This window comes from Prenolepis imparis, unplaced genomic scaffold (genome assembly GCF_030444845.1).
Source record: "Prenolepis imparis isolate NDT839.2.m4 unplaced genomic scaffold, iyPreImpa1.0 SCAF_11, whole genome shotgun sequence".
Lineage (NCBI taxonomy): Eukaryota > Metazoa > Arthropoda > Insecta > Hymenoptera > Formicidae > Prenolepis > Prenolepis imparis.
Window position 1 is genome coordinate 13,722,155 of NW_028141169.1, and position 14,901 is coordinate 13,737,055.

At 25.6% G+C, this 14,901-nt stretch overlaps 1 protein-coding gene across 1 annotated transcript in view; it reads right to left on the reverse strand.

The window, feature by feature from the left end:
* Positions 1-661: 661 nt before the first annotated feature.
* LOC145942855 (uncharacterized) overlaps positions 662-14,901 on the reverse strand; it is a 76,118-nt gene continuing 61,878 nt past the window's right edge. The window contains exon 3 of the mRNA XM_083049953.1: positions 662-1,420. The gene's annotated coding sequence lies outside the window, so the exon portion shown is untranslated. The remainder of the gene's footprint in view (positions 1,421-14,901) is intronic.

Sequence of the window (14,901 nt, forward strand, 5' to 3'; positions counted from 1 at the left end):
TTACATCTCTAAACCAAATTATCTGAACATTATCCTACATAATTTAGTAAAGATAACACTTTTTTTCATCTAAGATGCAGATATAAATAATACATATTTTTATTATCTACATAAAAATAAGATGACGCCAAAACTTCATCTAGATGATTAGCTATATAGTTTTATTTAGATAACAAACACCGGCATAGACATTTGATTAGTCTACATAAAAGATCTATTAATTTGCACTTAATAAGTAAATGAGTCTTGAGCAAGGAAAAAATTAACAATTATTAAATTAGTGAAATAAAAATTAAATTTCTTGTCACAAATTCCACGAATCATTTATCACAAAAATGAAATAAAATATAAAGATTAATCTACACGTACAATGTATTTTATAAAAATATGTTTTTTAAAAATATATGTTTTATGTTCAATAAATATAACAATATATGTTTTATGTTCAATAAATATAACAATATATGTTTTATGTTCAATAAATATAACAAAATAAATTATTATGTAAAATCAATTAGATTATTGGAAACAAAATATTGAAATACTGTTACTGTAATTTTTTTTACGCGCATTTTATATAAATTATAATAGAATTAATTTCAAAAAGCATTTAATAACAGTGATATGGATACTAGATAGGGATATCACAAATTATGCTGAATTTTCCCTCAAAAAATTAATTGACAAGATAAAAAAATATGATATACAATGAGAGAAATAAAATAAGAAATATTAATAAATTACAATTTGAAAAATCATCCAATAAAAAGAGATAAAATATCTCTTCATCGCAGACAAAAATATTTTACAAGATTCTTAAACTAACTTGCTTATATATTTATCGCTCCAGATTCAAGTGTGTTTTAGAAATATTCGATATCATGTGAATATCTACATCTGTTAGCTTAGATAATGCTGACAGCACTCAGAGGAGGAGAGGGAGGATGGAGAATGGGAATGTAGGCAAATGGATCCGAAGGGAACAGAAAGAGAGAAAAAAGTGGAAGGAGAAACGGAGAAGAGAGAGAGCGAGAACGAGAGAGAGAGAGATTAGTCATGTTTTATTATAAATACCCTTCCTCCCTCCCCCTCCATCGCGGCCAAGAAGCCGGTTGAGCAAGTTTTATCTTGTCTACAATTATGCTTTTAGGAGAACTAGCCTTTCTTGTTATCGATCGTTTACTTTTTTTATAAAGGATCGACCTCGGATGTTATTAGCTTTTGACTCGTTTTTTACATGCCACTTATTACATCGTTTATGTGTTCGAGTAAGCTGAACATGTGAATATACTATGCGGACGCATAGAGAAATATTCTCACAGATACTGTAGGAAACTAGGACACTACGAGAGGGGAACTAAGATGAGTGGAAAAAGGGTTGTTAGTTGGAGTTTATAAAGAGTTCTCGTTCTCTGTGTACCTGTAAAAGATTAATTTCAGTGACATTTCAATGCATTCATGTATATTCTATTTTGCGACATATAGCTAATTCGAGATTATAAGACAAAGAATAAGTAGAGAGAGAGAGAGAGAGAGAGAGAAAGAGAGACAGGGAGAGACGCTTACGCAATGCAGATCTGTGATAGTCCGCATATTTCAACAGACAAGAAAGTTGTTCTTCTAAAGATAAAGAGAAATCTGTTTTACGCTTTGCTTTTATTGACAATGTGTGTGTGTGTATGTTTTGTGTACAGTATAGATTGATTAACGATAACTTGATTCTACAATAAGCATCGATTTGCATCGCAAAGCAGATTTTATTTCCGATATAATCAGTCATAAAATATATAAATTTTTATAAAAATCCATTTCTATATTGAGAAATCCAAGAGATTTGTTCTAGGACTTTCATGTTTTTTATTAGTGACTGAAAGAATTTGTATTATCATTTCTAAAAATAACTGAGAAAAAATATACAACAAAGATATACTAATAATAAGTTACGTAAAAACAAAGATCGTTGAAAATTTAACTTAAAAACAAAAAAACGAATAGTTTATTTTGAATTGATCGAATATGATAATTAAAATTATATAATTATATTATTGCATTTGAATATATATATATTTTTTAATAGAGTTAAAATATAGTATTAATAAATGAAATGTAGAAATTTATCAGCATCTTTTATTATCAGCATCTTTTATTTGATGTTGATTAATATCAAATGCAAAAAAGTAGCACATGTACATATATACACATTAAATAATATTTTTTTATTTGTCAATATTATGTCATTAGCTTTGCAAACTTTAATTTATCTCTTTAATATATCATGTTTGATAAAATGGTATACTATAAAATTTTTTCATGAGATAAGATATAATAATTTCAGATGTATCGAGAGAAAATCTAAGGAGTTAAGCGACAGTTAGAGAAAGTAGACAAGTGGAAAGTAAACTCTCTTTCATGGTCATGCCATCGTTGCATTAACACATATGTATGTATATAAAATACACTCCTCAACAAAATTAAAGCATTTTGACTCGGTCGAACTTATTTTTTCTTTGCCGTGCATGCGATCTCAAGATTAAAATTTTTTTGTTCATTTTTCGCACCTGACTTAGAAGTGATCCATCTACATAAGAATCTACATAAGAATCATCGAGAAAAGAGTTGAACGACGTTTCAAAGCTGAGACTTCAAGCATTAAAATTCTTTCATGAATATCGTTCCATGATCATTTTTCGCAAAGTTACATACATTTGAATTTCATTAATTTTGATCAATTCAAAACGGTACATTAATTTTAATGAAGAGTGTAGTTATTTACGAACATAACTATTAAAGAATTCACTCAGATATTGTAAGTCTTATATTACACTAGTTTACAGTCAAAAATTATTTTAAATTAGACAAAGTGTTTCTGATAGATTTTTGAGTGCTAAAAACGATGCCACAAACCAAATTTCACTAGCATGTCAGATTTCCAAAATAATTGAGGTTTAATGTGTAAAAAATGGCTTTTTTATTTTATATTTGAGATTTTTTTGTAAAAAAGGTTAACGTTATCTGCAAAGTCTGATCAAATATCATGAATGTGTATTGTTCATCTCATCTATAAAATGCATTTTTTCATTTCAATATTTTACTTTTTAGCCATATTATGAAAGATAAAAGCTGCGACTCATATAGAGATGCTTCTGAGGAAAAAAAGGTTTTTTGGAAAAAAGTTATTTTTTCCAAAATTGATTTTACTATTATTTGTCCTTCTTTAGATCATACAACTTTTGTCTGGAACATTTTTTCGAAAATGCATTTGTTTCGAAAAATTCAAGGTGGGTAATTAAAATGAGACACCCTATATATAAATATACATTTAATAGAATCTGTTACGATAAATTACGTTATGTATGTATATATATAGTCCTAAACTACAAATTATGAGTATAATTATATGATTTCATCATCATAGGCGGAATATTTGCTATCTCATTGTCAGAAAAAACTCTGTATTTAAATCCTTCCTAACATAACTAAAAAGTAAGATATCAAATAAAAAAAAAAATGCATTTTATAGGGAATGGACAATACATTCATGATATCTGATCAAAATTTCCAGATAACGTTAATCTTTTCCACAAAAAAATCTCAAATATCGCAAAAAAGCCATTTTTTGCATATTAAACCTCAATTATTTCGGAAATTTGACGTGCTGGTAAAAATTGATTTGCGGCATCATTTTCAGCATCCAAAAATCTATAAAAAACACCTTGTTTAGTTTAAAATAATGAAAAAGATTTTTTTGTAAGCTAGTGTTATCTATTGTCACATGTAAAATACACACACATACATCATATATATATATATACATACATATGTATATACATACTATACATACATAACATACATCACATTTATAAAATAGGATGTAGAAATAAAATAAAAATGTGAAACAAAATTTTTAATATATTGTGCTTTATTTTCGAAAAAGTTGACTTTAAAATTAATAAATATGTTTACGCTTTTTTAAATTTGAATAATTTGTAATGATCTTGTGCAGCATATAAAATTCGTCGAATTTGTTTTTCTTTTTTTTATTAATATATAACCTTTAAAAAACAATGTATTATTTAATTAAAAATTATTTATAAAGTAATACGAAACAGAGTATATCAAGATAAATTATATTTTTTTAATAGGAGTTATATCTTTTTTATACATATTTTAATAACTACTGTCAAGATAAATTTTGTAATATATATTACAAAATCGTTAGAAGTCACTTAAATTTATATTACATTATATTAAATTTATATTATTTTATAAAAAAATATGTTACCATTTTTCAAAGTTAATTTTCTTGGATATAAAGCCTTATATAAAAAAAATTATTATAAAATTATTATAAAAAAATTATTTTACATTTTTTTTTATTTTTACATGAAGCTCTCTTTTGTAGTTGTATCATAAATTATTACCGACAACGTTACGTCATATTACAAAAATAGTCTGACGTGCCACGCGTAAATTGCTTAACGTTATAGCGAGATTTTAAAATAATGATTTTGTAATTTGTGTTTGTGGAAATAATGCTTTAAATTTTTATCATACGTAAGTATATTAGCGTATTACTAATGTATGTATGTAATTAATTACTTAATTTGGAATATTTCTGTAAAAAGAATAAAAGAGAAAAGAAAGAGAGTAAAGATTGAGATAAAGAAAGTTATCATTATTATTAATAAACAAAATAATTCATCACCCGGAACAATAGCTATGATTGGGTTAAATAATAACTGGTTATTATGTAATTTTTAATTTCACTTCATATGATTGAAACGCAGTTACATAACAAGAAAACGTCGCACAAGATAATTGAGCGGACAATTTATTACAACTTTCTAAATACTTATCATGTTTTGTTATAAAAGTTTTACGATAGAATTCAAATATTTGGAATGAGAGATCTCGCAGTTATGCGAGTTATATTAAATAATTAATTAATATACGAGGGCAGTTCGATAAGTCAGTGACTTTTACAAGATATGACACTCAAATCGCAATCTAATTTTATTTCTGATATTTACCATCTTATTTAAGTATACACACCAAGTTTCAAGTAGATCTGTCAAATAGAAATTTTTTGACAGCGTTCTAAAGCAGATAAGTTTGTGTTTTTTGCTAAAATGGAAAAAAGTGAATTTCGTGTACTAATAAAACATTACTTTTTGCGTGGAAAAACCATTAAAGAAATTGAAGAAAAGCTAAAAAAGTATTATGGGGCCTCTGCTCCGTCGCATGGAATGGTTCACAAGTGGTTCACTGAATTTCGTTGTGGTCGTACAAGCACGAATGATGCTGAGCGCCCGGGACGTCTGAATGAGGTCACAACGGAAGAAACAGTCAATAAAATCCATGATATTGTATTGGACGACCGTCGAGTGAAGATACGCGAATAGCCAAGATGGTAAACATCTCAAACGAACGTGTTTTTAATATCTTGCATAAACATTTGGGGATGAAGAAGCTGTCGGCCAGATGGGTGCCGCGCTTGCTCACAATCGACCAAAAACCACAACGAAATTCAGTGAACCACTTGTGAACCATTCCATGCGACGGAGCAAAGTCCCCATAATACTTTTTTAGCTTTTCTTCAGTTTCTTTAATGGTTTTTCCACGCAAAAAGTAATGTTTTATTAGCACACGAAATTCACTTTTTTCCATTTTAGCAAAAAACACAAACTTATCTGCTTTAGAACGCTGTCAAAAAATTTCTATTTGACAGATCTACTTGAAACTTGGTGTGTATACTTAAATAAGATGGTAAATATCAGAAATAAAATTAGATTGCGATTTGAGTGCCATATCTTGTAAAAGTCACTGACTTATCGAACTGCCCTCGTAAGTAAAGAGAGAGAAGTTCCCGCGTTTATATAAGAATCATTTTAATCTCATCTCCTTTGATACACGTTTCATCTTATAACATTTGATAATTATATTTAAACAAAGTATTATTTTATTTTTATGAAGTGGGTAAAATTTGCGAAAAGGTTACATCTCACCGATCTTTTTGATTTTTACATATATCATAATGGATCGATATTATAATGATTTAATTAATTAATTTTATTTATTTATTTTATTTATAAACGGGACAAGATCCCTTTGATATACAAACTACAATAAAATTTGAAACATCAACAAAAAGACATATAATTATTAAACAAAATTAGAAATAAAAATAAAAAATAAAGACTGTAATAACTTTAGAAGTTAAAATCACAAACTAACTTAAAGCATTTTTTAACTCACGTTTAAATGAGCTAAGAGACGGTTGAAAAAAATCCACACGTTCGGAAAATCCATTTGCCAGTAGGGCTAATCGATTTAAAGGCTTGAATTTGCCGTACGAGGTCCGATGCAGTTTTTCATAGAAAATTAAATTATTTCTTAGAGGCCTTGCCGGAGCATGTAATCTTACTCGCTCCAACAAATCTGAACATGATCGATAAGACGTAACCTTTTCGTAAGTTTTATCAAAGAGTATCATAATCGATGTCGATTTTTATGTATCATTTCAATTTTCGATATAAAATTGGCGCTTTGTGATATATTCAATTGACCCAATTAATTTAGTTGCTAAATAGAAATAATAAACAAATTTTTTATGCGCGAGATATTATGAGTATTTTGAAATAAGAAAGAGAATTACAGGCAAAAGTATATATTTGAAATAAAATAATTACCGTTAAGAAGTAGGTTAATAAGAGCTAATAAGAAGGCTCAATTAAAACTGCCTTGAAATAAAAATCTTTAATTATTCAAACTGTTTCGGTTTTTTTTTATTGTTATTTCAGCAATTGAATTCTAAAGATATAATTTAATATTTAAAAACTTTGCAACTAAATAAACTAAAGAATTATTTAGTTACTGAAGATAAAAAAATTGAAACGCGCGCGTATCATTTGGATAATTAAAGATTCTTATTTCAAGACAATTAATTGCGCCTTTTTTACTGTACATACATGACTTCGAAATTTATTATACTAAAATCTTAACTGTTCTTTATTATTTCTCATTATATTTTCTGACATTAATAGTACTTATCAAAGTTTTTAAATATTAAATTATATCTTTAGAATTTCAAGTAAAAATAGATTAATAAGAACTAACAATAAGCGAGGAAAAATAAGTGCAACAAAATCTTCTTTAATGACAATAAATACAGACAAAAATGACAAAATGTCTAAAATGTATTTTTAACGCTTATAAATATTTAGTTATAATAAATAAAAAAACATATATATTTTCACAGATCACAGTTCACAGATTGAATCAAAATACATTTCAATCTTAATATAATTATATTAATGTTATACAAGTGCAGTAAAATTGAATATTATAGATGCACAAATATATATTACCGATGAATAATAATCGATTAATTGTAATTTTCTTTTCATAAATATAACACGTAATATAACATATGTTATATTGTAATTATATTCTACATAGCAAACGATAGCAAATTATTCAACAATTATAATGAAATAAATGAATAATAAAATACATTATGGAAATAATTAAATTTAATTTATAAAACTTGAAATATAATTTATACGGAAATTACAGAAATTAATTAAATCCTATTTTGTGCTTCAAATTAGGCAGTAAACAAACAATTTTTCATTTATTCTGTTAATTTTAAATTAACAATTTAATACTTTGAATTTCCTATTGGACCTGTATCAGATATCAGACATTAAACTAGAAAAATTCATTAAACTTTTGACCTTACCTTATCTTATTTAGTAGCTACACCAAATTCTTTATATCCATTTCTAACGGAATACGTCGGTAAACGAATGAATAACTATCGAATTAAATATTAAAAAGCTTTTCGATACAGATCTACATCACTATTCCATTTAAATGACTAAATAAGAACGAGAATAACTTATAAATTTATTTATTATAAACATATAAATATCATTTAATAGAATAATTATAATTTAGTATATACTCTTATAATATTTCATTAATTTCAAATTATTTCCTGTTATGTATCACACATGTCATACGTGAATTAAAAAGAAAATCGCGTTTAAAGCTATTTTTTGTTTTTTTAAGAAAACAGAAATAAGTAAGATTTACGATGTATGAACTCTATTGATTTGTATAAGAATAATGATTATTTATTTTTAAGAGGTATTTTTAACATCATTAATTTGTTAGTTAGCTCATGTGAGCTAAGGAGATTTAAATATTAAAAATTGCGAGATTTTTCTTTTTTTTTAACAATACATAAAAAATAACACAAAAAGAAAAATAAATTATAGAAAAGAAGATTGTCTCTTAAATTAAAAGTTTTTAAAAAATACATTTTTTCTTTTAATATTCCTACATTATTATTAAGACGAATAAGGAAAAATGGTTTTGTAGTTTGTATCGAAAGTACACAGTACTAAACAAGAATAGTACGAAAGGAAGGATAAACAAGAGAAAAGAAAATTGCCTTTTAAGTCAAAAGTCTTTAAAAAGTTTAAAAAGTTATACTTTAGTAGTCTTACATTTTGTTATTGAGATCAATAAAGAAAAATGGTTGGCAATCTAAAAAGTTTTGTAGTTTGTATCGAAAATGTATAATGAAGAATAATATAATAAAGTGTATATGAGCTCTGTGAGAGCTTACATATGAATTATAATAATTAAATAGATTTTCAAGTATATAATCTATATAATATCTTTAATTTTTAAAATATCTTAAACTATACTATATTGTTTATTCTATAGTTCATAAAATTTATTCTTTTTATTTATTTTTTATTTATTCTATAGGGTCCTTAGCATAAGTGGCCACCTTATTATCTTCTAAATTAAAGCAGATAGATCATAACAAATATAGGTATATTAAATTAAATTAAAAGATTTTAACTAAAACTCTAGTGTGAATATAATGAATCACTCACAAAAGTTATCTATTTTAGAGCACAGAGAGATATTCATATTTTTTTTATATAATGTAGATATATATTATTATAAAAGTTGTAGCACTATGTAAAATGAATACAAGGATGTATGATTTGACAGGATTAGAAATTATACGATTATATAGATTTAGAAATTATACGAGTTTTATACGCAGCTCGAAATTTTTTTCATTTTTAACCTTTTTTGCTTCCTCATAGAGGAAGCTTTGTTTTCGTGAAAAATTTTTTTGTTTTCGGATTTCTATGCCAATGTGTTTAGAATGTTCCAAAACATCGAAAAATCACATTTTTACAAAATGTCTGTATGTATGTATGTATCCATCTACGGATTTTTCAAACGTCCATAACTCAAGAACTGCTTGAGCTACAGCGCTTTAATTTTGCACACAAGTAAAGTAGTACAACACTTTTATTTACTGTAATTTTTAGAAAAATTCATAAAGTGTTTTAGATTTTAATCCAATTTTAATTTTTTTAAAAAATGGCGTGATTTCTCTAACTTCCGTAAATTTTGAGATATCGGGTTAAATTTTTTTATACAAATAGATTATCATTAAAGGTTGGTTGGTATTGAATTTGGCTTGAATCGGCTAAGTGGTTCTTGTTTTATAAAATTTTGAATTTTTTAAAAAAAGGGCGTGATTGCTCTAATTTCCGTAAATTTTGAGATATCGGTTTAAATTTTTTTACATGAATAGATTATCATTAAAGGTTGGTTGGTATTGAATTTGACGAAAATCGGTAAAGGGATTTATTTTTTATGAAATTTTAAATTTTTCAAAAAATGAAAATTTTACGAAAGAAACATACGAAAGGAACATACAAAAGGAAGTACGTACATACATACATACATACATACATACATACATACACACATATATATACGTGACAAGAAATGTTATTTTATATGAAACAAGTGTGCAAATTGGAAACTTGCACATTGCTTCCTCACCATTCTATTTCGCTCATTAAGCTTCCTCTATGAGGAAGCCAAAATTGAAAAACTAGCTTGCTCATAGAGAAAGATTAATGAGCGAAATAGAATGGTGAGGAAGCCATGTGCAAGTTTCCAATTTGCACACTTGTGTTTCTATTCTACGATGCAATCAACTTCCAACTCTTTCATTAGCGATTGATATGTCAGATCGTAAATAAAAAAATTAGCTGTTTGAAAACGACTTGATAGAAACGCTACGAAATATGATTCTAATCCAAACTTATTTAGAGATGGCTTGTCCGAAGGCAAATCTAAAATCAAATTAGTAAGTTCGTGTGTAACTTGCAAATCAAAATTAACTTTTAAAGAATACAGACTGAAATATTCTACTTTGAATGTATTTATCTTTTCATAATTATCCTTGAAGACATAAATTAGCTTAACTATTTTTCTTTTATAAACTGGCACGAAAAAACATATTTTTTGATATGTGATTTAATAAAAAGTATTCGCGTATTGAAGCTTTTCTTGCTTTTCAAACAATATAAGATAAGGTTATCTAAATCATTTTTTAAAAAAAGATCATATATATTAAATTCTATTATAAAGGATATTTTTCTCTGCTTTTCATTTTTAAAAATTTTTATTAATTTTTAAATATTATAAACGGAATTATAACTTTTTACAATCGATACCATTTAGGCAACAAATCTCCTAAATTGCACCATATATATTTCCATGCTAAAAAAATACTTTAATTTAAAAAATAAAATTATTTTGTATGAGCTTTTATATTTATCGGATTAAATAGTATATTAGAAATATTATAGTTTAACGTTAGGAATATTATAGACTAATATATACTTAGAAATCTATTTAACTACTTTGCATCCTGCAGCATAAGTTACATACATATGTACTAGGTTAAATTATATAGTCTCATTTCTCCACTACAACGAATTAAGTCATACATATACTAACTAAGATTTGTCTTTTGGAATTCCAATGATGATTATATAGTCATTGTTTGCCTAATAAAGACTTTATTATGTTATCAGATGTTATTATGTTATTATCCTAACAGATGTTATTATGTTATTATCCTAAGTGCTATATGCAATGCTATGCATTTCTGACATAAGTTGTACAAAATTATTCTTTTTATCAATTTTAATAATTTTATCAATTTTAGTAAAATATAAAATAAATAAATATTAATAGTTAAATCTCAACATTAGATTTTCAATTTATATATACTTATATTTAATATCAATTAAGAAATATTTTTATCGGCTCTCGGTATTTATATTTAATAATTGAATTTTGCAAGCGAAGCTTTAAATTATTTCGATAAATTGTGTATCTGTAATAAAAAGTATTATACAATTTATAACAAATATATAATGTTTCATATGAATCATACTACTATATATCTGTTATTGGCATATGTTATATAATATTAATTTGACATCTATTCTTATAAAACGCATTTTTAAAAATTGAATCTATCGGAGCGATAATCACATTTTTATTTTTCTTGTTTTACCAAATGCAACTTATCTCATTTTTTTTGCAATAATTTAAATTTCGCATTAATTTAAATACAATACATGTATAGCATTTTATATAGATTTGAAAAGATTTTATCGAAAACATCTGTTAGATTCACGATTTCGTGATTTGATGTATGAGTCATTTAGCACAAATCAAACCTGCATTTATATCTACATCTGTCACATGTTGAGATAACACGATATAAGAATGAGAGCAGTTTGCACAATCAAATAGTATTAATATCAGATGTAACATTGAAGAAATGCGATCTTTATTTTTTGTTTTAAAGAAAAAAGGATGAAAGAGAGTTAGATTTAGGAAGAAAGAAAAAGTGAATAGAAGGCTATTTCACATACGTGAGTGAATATCTGTATATATAGGGCTAGTCATTAAAAATTATTATTCTTGATAAATTTTAATGTATGAGTTTTGTAGAAAATTGTTTATTTCGCATACAGATTGAAGAATTATTTGATTTCGAAAAGAAAATTCTACGATCATCATTTTGAAGAAGACATGACGAATGTTTGTTACAAGTAGAAACATTTCTGAAGCTTTCAAAGCCATTTTTCTTTTTCTAAACGTCACATTCAATAATACCTCACTTGGAACAAAATTATGTAGATCACAGAATATTTCCTTCAAAATCAAGCAGCTTTTATATTTGAAATATTTTTCTAACATGTTTTAAAATTTATTAGATTAGTAATAATTTTTATGAATCATGCCTATATCTCAATCTCTATCTCTCATTAATCTTAATATAATAAAGATGTTGCACGCCATTAATTTTTTTATGCTATATACTATTTAATAAATCCTATATTAAAAATTAAAAATTTTTATATGTCATTTTAGAAATAATTTAAGGCAATTATTACACATAACATTTTTTGAAGATAGAATTAGATAGCAAATAAGGTAGGGGGAAACAAAAAGACTTTTCAATTTCAAAAAAGTCTTCGTTATATCACGTTTATATTAACAAAAATATAAATAGCTTGTACCATATAAAATAGAAGAAACATTGGCCACCATTCGATAAGCACCGAATGATTATCAACTGTGCAAACAAATTCAAGCAAAGAAATTTGTAAAATCAATATTTGCTCGAGGTCTTGAAAAACACTTTAATGGATTCTTGAGCAAACGCAAGGCAACATAGCGATATATTCGACCTTGTGGGTTGATTCTATCGTTTATTATTCGTTGATTATATGGTATCTGCAGGGCAATTACCTTTTAATTTCCTCTTTTTTTTTCTTTTTTACTCTTCTTGAACAATATTATTTTGAAAACAATTATATATAAATTGCAAAATAGATTCATACTTTAATGGGTAAAAGTATATTATTCGAGAAAAAAAATTTCCCCATGAATTGTATCTCTTGTTTTAGAATGAAGAAAGGAAAACGCAGTTAATCCGATCTACTTCTAAAAGGTTTTCCTTTATAGATGGAGACGGAGAAAGAGGATGAGGACAGGAAGAGACAGAGAAAAGATGGATACATACAAAGGGGATACATACGAAGGAGAAAATATAAAATGAAAATTGAGAAGAGTATAAATATAAGAGAAATAACCTGAGAGAAAGAGGAAAATATAAGAAAATTTTGCGAACGAATAATAACGCTAGAAAGAGACAGACTGAGATACGTATTTATATACAATATGAATACATCATAGAAATTGCAATTATTATTTTTCTTTTTTTTTGCGTCCTCCTGCTTCCCTCGAAATCTATTTATCTCTATCTCCAACTTTTTCAATGAGATATACAGATGATAGATTCTTTATATCTCTGCATCTCTCTTTTTCTCTTAAAAAAATTGATTTGCAGTTATTTTATTATCAACTTTAATGAAATATTTCCTCGAATATTGATTTGTAAAATAAGACTTTATCTGTAAAATAAAACTTCAGAGAAGAGAACTTTGGTCTTGTATACATATGTTGTCATAAGGTGATGATCCTAAATAACTTTCCAAGGCTAAGAAATTGTAATGGCTCTCTTGTAAAAAACATAATTTAAATTACTCAAGCAATTAAAAGTGAAAAGCGGATGGTAATGTGTAAGTTTCAAGAAAAATAATTTTTCTTAAGTGCTTTTGTGTGTGTTTTATGTGTGTGTGTGTGTGTTTGTGCACAAAATACAAATTTTATATATAATTTTACATAAATTAAAATAAAAAAGAGAAAAATTGCTAATTTTTACATTATTTTCATTCATTTGCACTATGTCAACATGTTTTTAAAAAAATTGGCAATTATACGATTCGATAGAGCAAAGTTTCAGCTTTAAAAATTTGTCTTTTGAATTTTGATACGATGATTTTTAACGGAATTATGAGCAATCAAAGTCAAAATGCTCATTTTTTTATTTAATCCGCGATAACTCAGTAACAAAAAATCTTAGAAACATTATTAAAAAATGATTTTGTAGGGAAAACTTTAAACTTTCATGATAGGAAGTCGAAAATTTTCGTAAATTTTCTTTTTAAGCACGTGATAGTGCTTACCTACAAAGTGAGAAGAAAATGTTCCATTTATCCAGTTCACAGTTTTTTATGTGTAAAAATTGTCAAACTTACAGAAATTTTTAAAAATAATGACTTTTTGGAAGTAGAAATTTTAAGCTTTGAAACCCTTTTTTTGCTTAAATTATGTTCATTTTTAAATTACAGCTGCCTGAATTTTGTTTATTTCTTAAGAAAAATTAAGTGTATCTTTAATTTTTGTGAATAGTATATAATATAATAGATAAAGAGTATTTCTGTAAACGTACATATATATCTTGGCACTGCTATGCCATTAAGAAAAAACATTTTGACTCTAATAAATGTAGCAGTGTAATAAATGTAACACTTTCTCGCAATTAAAATTGTACTATTTTTAATTACCTTTATTATTTTTATTAATACATGCTTTCAAAAATTTTTTATCTATAAAAATATATATTTTATAACTTTTACAATCATAAATTTATCATAATATAAAATTATCAAAATTTTATTAATTTTGCAATTATATATAATTACAAATGATTTTGATAAATTTAATCAATTTTATATGGAACCCCGATCAAATTTGACATACTTGATTTTCATGGAAATTGCTAGGAATTCTTGGAAGTCAAAATTTTATATTTTTTAAATTTGCGCATATGTATTTTTTTTCTATATCTGATAACTATACTATATTAGATAATTTTATATTATAACTATCTATTTTCTATTTTATATATTTCTTATTAATTGTTGATAGTTGAAAAATAATCTAAAAAGAAACTTAACTTTGGATCAAACTTTCTTGAAGACATAATTTTTTTGTTTGCAGCTTGTTTTTTTGCGTGACTTTTATTAGTTTATTACTATAAACTAATAAAACTATTATTATATAGTATAACGTTAATATATATATTCGTTTTATATAACAATCATGTATTTATGACTAAATTGATCCATATATACAAATTCA